Source organism: Rhipicephalus sanguineus, chromosome 3, assembly GCF_013339695.2.
Source record: "Rhipicephalus sanguineus isolate Rsan-2018 chromosome 3, BIME_Rsan_1.4, whole genome shotgun sequence".
NCBI lineage: Eukaryota > Metazoa > Arthropoda > Arachnida > Ixodida > Ixodidae > Rhipicephalus > Rhipicephalus sanguineus.
In genome coordinates, this window is record NC_051178.1 from 143192136 (window position 1) to 143203201 (window position 11066).

Here is an 11066-nt window from a genome sequence, read left to right on the forward strand (position 1 = left end):
CGAGAAAATGTTCCTCTCTATCGTCCCATTCGTCACCTAATCAGGGATGGACAATCCAGAAGCACCCATTATTTTTTCATTCCAACTTTTTTTTTTCCTTCGGCTAGCTGACGAGATATACCACGGTTTTTCGTCGTACTGCACGGAGTTGCCGAGATGGGCCGATCCAAGGAGCTTTTTTTAAACCTCCTTGGGCCGATCGCACGCGAACTAGATAGTGTGGGCGTCTTAATTGAGGCTTTCCAATGAGTCGCGACTACGAGACCCGCACGTGCATACACCGCGGAGGAGATCCACGAAGACTCCGCAGCAAACTCCCTCGCAGAGTGAGTGAGACGTGCGCGCGGCTTTCGGCGCCGGCGCGGTGCCCGACCTGTCTGACCACTCGGCCACGACTCGCTCTCACTCGAGCACCTTGTGCGCGGCCCGGGTACAAACACGTACAAAATGCGCCGCCCTTATCGCCCCGGCTCACGCGGCGCCGGAGCAGGATTCCAGGGATCCCTTCCACAACGCGTAGCCCTTCTTTTGCCGAGTCTACTGACCCCGCGAGAAGTGCGCGTAGTACACGAGGTCGAGAAAGTGTGGACGCTGCTGCGCGCGTATACTCTCGCTTTTGTCTGCATTTTGTTCATTTTAATGCGAATATTGTTGCGAAATAGACCAGAATATCGTTTAACGTTGAAAGAACAGTGCATCAGAAAGCCGTTACGGACTTTAAGTGAGGAGATGAGTAGCGAGAAGCTCCTGGATGCATCACGATCTCCATTAGGGGGAGCGAAATTCCCAAGCTTTTCGCGAGGCATGGTGCGGAGAGTATGTGCACTATTACGCGTTCTTTTTCTCTCGTTAAACGCGCGTTATGAATGGACTGTGCAGTGAAAGAACTGCTAATATTGATAAAATTCATACTGTGTTGACTGCGGCTGTTTTGTGTTTGCAGTTTTTTCCGTAACTACAGATTACTGGGGACGAGAGTACTCCATTCCGCCGCTAACGGAGATCGCCGAACTCCCTTTGCGTAACGCTCCGTTCAACTTCCTTGGCGTAAGGGAGACCGTGTGACACGGACCACATCTCCGTTGACGTAATGACGAGGGAATTAAAGGGGCCCTGCAACCCTTTTCCAAGTAGCCATGGAATGGCTTCATTAAAGGAGCTTGTTTCCTCACGAATCGACCACAGCAAATTTTTTTAGAATCCGTCCAGTACGAGCGGAGTTACAAAGATTTGTCGCACGCTGTAATTGCTTTCTCTCTTCTCTCGTCCTGACGAAAGCGCTGGAAGCTAAGCAACGAGGGGTGGCACGGGGGAAGAAGGTAAGTCACGCGCGCCTCGTGACCTTGAGCACTTTTTCTTTTTTAGGGGCGAAGCTCCTTAGGGTGTGGGTCGTTCCCTCCTCCTCCGTAGTAGTATGTATGTAGCCAGCTTTAGTTTAATGAATTGCTCACAAGATGGCGTTTCATGTATTTCTTAGAGTTGCTGTTTAAAGATGACAGATGGCGCTTGTATAATGCGAATGGCGCATGCCATTCGATGCCTGCGATCGTAAAAAGCGCTCGCTCTTGGCGCGCTTTCTCTTTCGCTCCGGAGCGGACACTTTCCCTGTATTTCACCGATCACAAAGCGGTGATAATGAAGGGACCACGTAAACCAAAAGTACGATAAAAGTTGGATGTTTAATATATACACGGTGTTTCACACTCTTTATATGATGTACTGGGCGAATTTCACGGAAGAGTTTCACGGTTTACCGATGATTCCCTCCGAAGCTTCACCCCACTCATCATCATTCACCCCGTGGATATGCTGCGATTTTTTCCTTCGAACACGCGGCGTACTTTCAGATACTTTCAGTGCAATCGTGCTTGCGCGCGCGGGCAAGTGACGGCCTCCCGCGGCGGCCGCAGTAACTACCGAGAGCACCATGTTCAAATCAGCCAGTGGCGTGGCCAGTGGCAGTGACGCTGTAAGCACCATTTTTGTCGAGAGAAGAGGAAGCGCTTTTTAGCTGACTTTGCGAATTTATTGTAAATCCGCGTGCTGCGCTATAACGTTTGGCTCGCGTGTTCTCGGGAGCCTCGACAATCGATCGGCAGCGTTTTCTGACCATGCTGAAAAGGTGTTGCAGGACCCCTTTACACGGAGTTCGCGGGTGCCCCTGTGACAGGGGTATTATCAATGGATGCAAAAAATGAAGCGATGACGAGCGTCTTACAGCGGCCTGCCTTTGGTCCCTTCCTGGGGCAAAGGAGAGAAGCAAGCAGTTTCTGGAATGAGACATCAGGGTTAATCGCCTGCCATTATCGTCAAAAACCTGCGTGGACTATAACCTTGCACTTTAAACAATGACGGGGCAGGTCCCACTGAGTAAAGTTACGGGACAGACCTGATGCCTCCCTTAGATTATTATGAGGGACGGCAGAAATAAATAAGAAATAACTAAAACGAAATGATGATGACGCTTTTCCTCAAATAAATAAAATGAAATGAGTGTGATGATGATGACTTTCGGCACATAATAGCGGGAAAGCAATTCGCACCGTTATTAATTACGTTAGAGACTTACATTAATTGTAATAAACCAAGTCAAGGCACCTGGAAGCGTAATTGGGTCATGAAGATAACAGTAAGCGCTCACTCGGCAGGATTCCGGCAGCGCCGGCGGCAAATCACGTGACGCGAGAACCAATCAAGTGTAAGCGTGAGTATTTCAAATCTAGCGGCGGATTTACGACACCACGTGATCTTGCTAACCAATCATACCCACTCGCGCGCTTACAGCTTCGCGCTGTGTGACGTTTTTTAACGGCGTAGAGCTGGCCGAATTTTCCTTCTTTTTTTATTGCGTCCTTAATTCAATGCACGTGAGTATTTTAGCAATTCGGCCACATGGCAATGCGGCCGTTCAGCGCGCCGCCATAGAAGATACCGTGTGAGGTGTACTGTTACGGAATTTGATTTATTAATAAGAAAGCCTTATTTTTTTTTATAGATGCCTCATTAAACACGAAAAGTGACCGTCGGCGTCGACGCCAGTGATGGGAAAAATCGTCATCATGCGAAGACGTCATCTTGTGACGTCACATCACGTGGCGTTTTGTGATGACGTCATCCCACACCTCGTCCCATGGTCAAAGGTGGGCCGATCACGGAGGTACTGAAAAACCACTTAAGGTGCAGGAAGCTTCCAATTCCTCCGATCCCGGAGGCAGTGCAAAACCACGTTGGGCGCTGAAAGCTTTAAAGGGACCGACAACTGATTTTTCTTGACCCAGCTCTTTACGACGCGACAGGAAGCTTACCCCTTCGTAGCGTTTGTAGCTGCAGTGGTTTATCCTAAAAGCATGTAGTTATTTTATAAGCAGTATTTTTCGATCTGAAAGGCTCCAAACACGCATGAAGGCTAGCTCCAGCAACGCTGAGAATTGATAGCAATGCCGCTAGCCCTTGTGAAAGCTGTCGTTGTTCTGCTTTCGCAAGAGTTACTGTAGCGATGCTTAACCACCTTTATTTTGAGCTTTCCAGCCATTTTCGAAAATAGCAAGCTGTTACAATGAGATGATGTTGCTTTATACACCTTCTCGGTATTTGTACAGCGTTGTGCGCGCCTGCGACCAAGGTTGCTTGCGCCTGTGTCATGGATGGCTTTTCGCGGCATGGGATCATTACGCCAAGCGAAAGCAGCGCCACTTTGTTGCATACAACTAAAGCAGGCCTATATGTACATTTTTATGGAGTAATATCTTTTAATATAAAGAAATGAACAATATTTCAGTACTAACAGAAAAGTCACCGAACGCATACACCAATCAATGGTCACGTGACCGGCTTCATCGGACCGTGTATGATTTTGCCGCCAGAGGCGCCGAAGGTCATTTTTCGCGACTTTCAATGAAGAAATAAACATATAAATCCGCCGCTCACGAGATAAACAGGGTTGGTTTGAGTCAATGCGACGGACAATCTTTCCATCAGTGCAGTCATCTCATTTCATGTTCTGGGCAGTTGTCGGTCCCTTTAAGGCGGGATCAATACAATCGACCGAGAAGAAAAAGAAGAGGATGGCTTTCACCTTCGAGTCGTCTTAGGCAAATACATAAGGGGCCATGTGACCATGTGTTATTTTTCAGGAAATTACGCGTATAGATATTACAAAAAACTACTGCATAGTCTCGGGATGTCTACTCAGTGGATAAAGCTTCGTCATCAGACGACTTCACTCTCATCATGACTTGATTTCTGCAGTCGCGACAAGTGTCCCTAAAAAGCGAATAACTACAAATGTCCAAAGTGGTTTTTATTCTTAACCAATATACTTTCGCCTCGAGATTCATCACGCTTGTAATTGTATCATCTTCCAGAAATCTTCAAAATTAGACGGAACCGCACTGTTAATGTTACGAGGACTTTCCGGAAAGCTGTTCGAACAGGCGGCGTACCATAAGAGCACGCGTTAATTCCCAGCTGGTTGTGCCGTAGAGTCGAACAGAAAGCGAGCGAGAGATCAGCTATAAAACCTAAAATTACAGCTTATAGAGAAAGAAGCGTGTCAAGATGCGCAGGTATGCCAATAAACAACATGTGCGCATGCAAGTGCCGGTACGCGGAAGCGCGTCGGTATTATTGTTAATTTCAGTGGCATATTGTAACAGCACCGTATACACAAACATGCAATTCGCACAGCTGCAGGGATACGCCGTTCGACAGCGGAAAAAAAAAAATTAAGTGTTATAAAAATTGAATACTACGGGGAATTATATAGCGATACAAGCGCACTGATACGACACAAAAAAAAAGAAAAAAAGGGGCAGCCAGTTAGTAGAAGAGGAGCCAAAACAAAAAACGTGTAAACTTCCAAGGCCGGCAGGCAGTAGCCAACACATATATAAACTCGCAGACACTCATAACACGGGCTACAGTGCGGTATGCGATTGCCCATACCTCTCTCCACCGTCTGACCTGCGTAAACATGCGTATGCGGTATTAATCTCAAATGGAAAGAAAAAAAAAAAAAACTGAGGCCACTGCGCGATGGGAACAGCCATCTTTGGCAGCAGCTGCATGTGTACGCACTGTGTTATTCGTTCGGGAGCCGTTACGAATTTATTAACGCAAACCGTTCACCATATTTCCATTTTAAATGGTCAAGGACCCGGGATTCAATTAGTGAGCTCCATGGGGAGCATTTCAATATCACCTGCCGAGTAATGTTTCCTGACGGGCCAACTTCTGCGTAGTCTTTTTTTTTTTTTTTTTCTCTCTCTTCTATTTGCGTGTGAGATGCAGCCACACAGATGCTTTTTGTGCTGCTATAAGTTCGGGCCAAATAATAAATATATATATATATATATATATATAAAGGAAAGAAGATGACTCTTAAGGGCTCGTTTTCTTTGTTAGACACAATATTAATGAGAATTAACAGACAATAACGCCACGGAAAGTATAGGGGGTGTTATTTGTAGTATTTAGAATATAAATGTGAAGAAAGTAAAGTGGACGAAAAGATGACTTGCCGCCGGCAGGGACCGAACCTGCGACCTTCGAATAACGCGTCCGATGCTCTACCACTGAGCTACGGCGGCGGTCATCCTCCCGTCCACTTTATGGGGTATATATGTGCATTTAAACCTTGGAGTGTTCTCATATATATATATATATATATTATAAAGAGGTTTATTAGCGGCGACGATACTCCACGATACAGCGACAGTCAAGGCGGGGCCGACTCTCAGCGCGAGCTGCGTTCTCTTCGAGCCGAAGAGGGCGACCCACTAGAAGGTGCTCGAGAGGACGACCCATTACCAAGTTCGAACGCTTCGCTACAATTACCCCCGGGTAGGAAAAGGGAGCCACCTGGCGACCTAGCAACTAGTCACTATGAGGGGGTCGTGGTAGGGCTTCAGGCGCTCCACGTTGACAATGTCGCGCCCTCGACGGCGCATGTCCGAAGACGGTTCTATGGGTTCGATGAGGTAGTTGACCGGGGATGTGCATTCGACGACACGGTAGGGGCCTTCGTATTTGGGCAGTAGTTTGGAAGAGAGGCCAGTTGCAGTGGTAGGGACAGAGAGCCAAACGAGCGCTCCAGGGAGGAACGTGGGCGCAGAAGTGGTGTTGTCACCGCGAATGCTCTTCTGCCGCTCTTGGTTATGCGTAGTGAAGGTCTTGGAGAGCTCACGACACTCCTCAGCAAGTCTGGCTGTGGCAGAAATAGGCGCACATTCAGAGCGATCCGGCTTGTATGGAAGTATCGTGTCCATGGTGTGCGACGGGTGCCTTCCGTACAGTAAGAAGAAGGGTGAAAAACCAGTAGTGCTCTGAGGGGCGGTGTTATAGGCGTAGGTGACGAAGGGCAGAATGGCATCCCAATTGGTGTGATCGGCGGCGACGTACATCGAGAGCATGTCGCCGAGCGTGCGGTTAAAGCGTTCGGTTAGGCCATTCGTCTGCGGGTGGTAAGCAGTAGTTTTGCGGTGAACAGCATGGCACTCTTTGAGAATGGCTTCCACGACTTCCGACAAGAAGACACGGCCTCGATCGCTGAGAAGCTCTTGGGGTGGTCCGTGACGCAGTATGAATCGGTGTAGTAGGAAGGAGGCAACATCGCGCGCTGTAGCCGCTGGGAGGGCGGCGGTTTCGGCGTATCGCGTTAGATGGTCAACAGCGACGATGGCCCAGCGGTTACCAGCCGAAGTCAGAGGAAGTGGTCCGTACAAATCGATGCCCACGCGCCCAAACGGACGGTTAGGGCAAGGTAATGGTTGTAGACCTGGTGGCGACACGTGCGTTGCAGGTTTTCGGCGTTGGCAATCGAGGCAGGAGCGAACGAACTTCTGCACGTAGCGGTACATCCCTCGCCAGAAGTATCGTTGTCGAATGCGGTGGTAAGTTTTGGATACCCCAGAGTGCGCGCATTGCGGGTCAGAGTGGAAGGCCTCGCATATTTCAGAACGCAGACTGCGGGGTATCACTAGTAGCCACTGGCGGCCGTCGGCGTCGTAATTGCGTCGGTGCAGTAGGTCGTCGCGAACGGCGAAATGGTGGGCTTGACGACGCAACGCGCGAGTGGATGGTGTTGCGGACGGATCAGTGAGCAAGTCGATCAGCGAGGTGATCCATTTATCCTTGCGCTGTTCGGTAGCGATGGTGTGAACGTCGATTGAAGCAACAGCTATGTGAGATACTGAGCAAGGGGCATTGTCGTCAGGCAAGGGAGAGCGCGAGAGGGCGTCGGCGTCAGCATGCTGGCGTCCGTTGCGGTACAGCACTCGGATGTCGTAGTCTTGCAGGCGAAGTGCCCAGCGGGCGAGACGGCCTGAGGGATCCTTGAGTGACGACAGCCAGCATAGTGCATGATGGTCGGTGACGACATCAAATGGGTGGCCATACAAATAAGGTCGAAACTTTGTAAGGGCCCAGATGATCGCCAGGCACTCTTTTTCCGTGACCGTGTAATTGGTCTCGGCTCTGGTAAGCGTACGGCTTGCGTATGCCACGACATATTCGGGGAACCCTGGTTTGCGCTGCGCAAGGACAGCGCCGAGGCCTACACCGCTGGCATCCGTGTGTACCTCCGTTGGGGCCGTAGGATCGTAGTGGCGTAGTATGGGAGGAGACGTCAACAAACGACGGAGCTTTGCGAACGCGTCGTCACACTCGGACGACCACGACTTTAGGGGTCCGTTACCTCCAAGGAGCTTCGTCAGCGGTGATATGATGGTGGCAAAGTTTCGTATGAAGCGTCGAAAGTACGAACACAGTCCTACGAAACTGCGCAGTTCTTTGACGGATGTAGGTTTGGGAAATTCGGCCACGGCCCGAAGCTTGGTCGGATCGGGAAGGATTCCGTCCTTGGACACGACGTAGCCGAGGATTGTCAGCTGCCGTGCTGCAAATCGGCACTTCTTCAGATTCAGTTGGAGGCCGGCGTTGCGCAAACGCGTCAAAACATGCCGCAGACGTTGGAGATGCGTGGAGAAGTCCGGAGCGAAAACCACGACGTCGTCCAGGTAACACAAGCACGTGTGCCATTTCAAGTTGCGCAGAACAGTGTCCATCATGCGCTCGAAGGTCGCGGGCGCATTGCACAGACCAAACGGCATGACGTTGAACTCGTACAAGCCGTCGGGCGTGACAAAGGCTGTCTTCGGTCGAGCGTCATCCGCCATGGGAACTTGCCAGTACCCCGAGCGCAGATCAAGAGATGAAAAGAATTCGGCTCCTTGCAGGCTGTCAATCGCGTCGTCGATTCGCGGCAGCGGATAAACATCCTTGCGAGTGATCTTGTTTAGCCGTCGGTAGTCCACACAGAACCGCACGGAACCGTCCTTCTTCGCAACGAGAACAACGGGAGACGCCCATGGGCTGTCCGAGGGCCGAATAACGTCGCGTCGAAGCATATCGTCGACTTGCTCATCAATGACCCGACGTTCTGCGGGAGACACGAGATATGGACGTTGCCGCAGTGGTGGTTGGGCGCCAGTGTCGATGCGATGCGTAACAACAGAAGTGCGGCCAAGAGAAGTTTGCCCGATATCGAAAGAAGAACGAAATTCTTCCAGCAGGCACAGAAGTTGGGAACGCTGGACCGATGTGAGGTTGTCAGCAATGGAGGACCTAAACACATCAGCAGGTGACGAATCGGACGTGGAAACAGCACTGAGCGTACGGGAACTGGGACAGTGCGTGTCGTTGGGTGCGTCCATAACTTGTGCGTCTTCGAGGGGTTCCACTCTGCCGAGACATTCCCCTCGCACCAACGTAACAATGAACGGGGATGGGTTGGTCACAAAAATATCCGTGTCGCCCTGAGTGATTTCCACGGTCGCAAACGGCACCAGCAAGCCTTTCCTAGTGAAAACGCGGTCACATGGAGAAAGGAGTGCAACGGCGTCGCAGAGACTGGTGCAATAGACTGACACAGCCGTTGACGAATTTGCAGGAACTGTGATGTCGTCTTTGACGAATACCTTGGTCGCAGCCGATGAACTGTCTGCCGGCGTCAAATCTGAGAATGGTGAGAGCTCTATTTCGGCTGGTGCGCAATGAATGACGGCGTCGTGGCGGGCGAGAAAATCCCATCCCAGGATGACGTCGTGAGAGCATGAAGAAATTATAATGAATTCGACGGCGTACAGAGCGTCCTGAATGATGACGCGGGCGGTGCATACCGCCGTCGGGTGAATACTTTGGGCGCTGGCTGTACGGAGGGAGAGCCCGGAAAGTGGCGTCGTCACTTTTCGTAGCAGGCGGCTTAGTTTAGCGTCCATAACGGATACGGCGGCTCCAGTATCGATAAGGGCAGAGGCGCGAACACCGTCCACAAAAACGTCTATCACGTTCGATGGGCTTCGCTGAGGGCTTTCGCAGTTCGATTGCGTCGCAGCCCTTGCCTCGTGGACTGCGACGACTAGTTTTCCTGATCGCGTGGGACCGGACGTGGCCGCATCGGTGACAGCGAGCGGCGTCGTGGTGACTGTGAACGGCGGGTAGATGCAGCTGGGCGAGACGTCGGCGACGGAGGCGTAGGTGGGTCGTAATATGGGCGGTTCGACTGGCTGGTGGCAGGCGACACGTCTCTAGGCGGCTGCACGCGATTGCAATAGCGCGCCACGTGGCCGGCGTAACCACATGCGAAGCATATGGGGCGATTGTCAGGTGTGCGCCATCGGTTCGCTGGGGCAGGGCCCGCCCATGGTGCAGGACGGGATTGACGGGGCGGCAACTGATAGGACTGCATGGTGGGCTGCAGTCGTGGCCTGTGCGTGACGTCGGCATAGGTTACCGGTACATCCGCTTCGAAAGAGTGAGGTCGAGCGGAGGCTTCGGCGTAAATGTGTGGGGCAGCCGTAGCGATTGGTGGGGGCGTTCTTGCGACAACTTGGGCGTAGCTCAAAGGTGCAGGAGCCGGATGATGCTGGTGGTACTCGGGCATGACCTCCGCGATTTCCTGCTCGATTGCTCGACGGAGGGGAGGCAGAAGGGTGGGCGACGGCTGTTGAGCGTACCGAGGGCGAGCAAAGTCCAGCAGAGAGAACTGGCGCGCGATTTCCTCGCGCACGAATGTCTTCATCTCTGCGAGCAACGCGGAGTGGTCGGGTACGGTCGACAAGCCAGCGAGCTCGGCGTCGCGTGATGGAGAGCGACGGGTCATCGATCGCTGCCGGCGCAGCTCCTCATAGCTTTGGCAGAGCGTTATGACCTCTGCCACTGTGCTGGGGTTCTTGGCGAGGAGCATGGTGAAGGCGTCGTCGTCGATGCCTTTCATGATGTGCCTGATCCTGTCACACTCGGACATGGTGGCGTCGGCTTTCTTACAGAAATCGAGGACGTCTTCAATGTAACTGGTGAAGGATTCGCCGGCCTGCTGAGCGCGTTCACGTAAGCGCTGTTCGGCCTGCAGCTTACGAACGGCAGGGCGGCCAAACACGTTGATAATGGCGGTCTTGAATTCGGACCACGTCGTAAAATCGGATGCGTGGTTGTTGTACCACAGGCCCGCCACACCCGCGACGTAGAAAACCAGGTTAGTCAATTTTCCTGCCTCGTCCCATTTATTGGGGACACTCACGCGCTCGTAAATCGCGAGCCAGTCCTCCACGTCGGTACCATCGGCGCCAGTGAAGACGGGAGGGTCGCGAATACGAGGGACACCAGGACATGAGGTCGGTGCGGGCGGGGGCGTTTGCTGGGAGGCGTCTTGAGGCATGGTAGGCGGCAGGGTACGGGATCGAAGAGCCAGGGGCATCGAATGAGGGCCGAGGTTGTTGTGAAGGCCCAGCACTCTCCACCAAATTATAAAGAGGTTTATTAGCGGCGACGATACTCGACGATACAGCGACAGTCAAGGCGGGGCCGACTCTCAGCGCGAGCTGCGTTCTCTTCGAGCCGAAGAGGGCGACCCACTAGAAGGTGCTCGAGAGGACGACCCATTACCAAGTTCGAACGCTTCGCTACAATATATATATATATATATAGCCCACATTGTCTCATCAGCCGTATAGAGTGAAAAGTTCGTTGACTGTTCAATTAACCGCGCATAGTGTACAAACAAATCAACA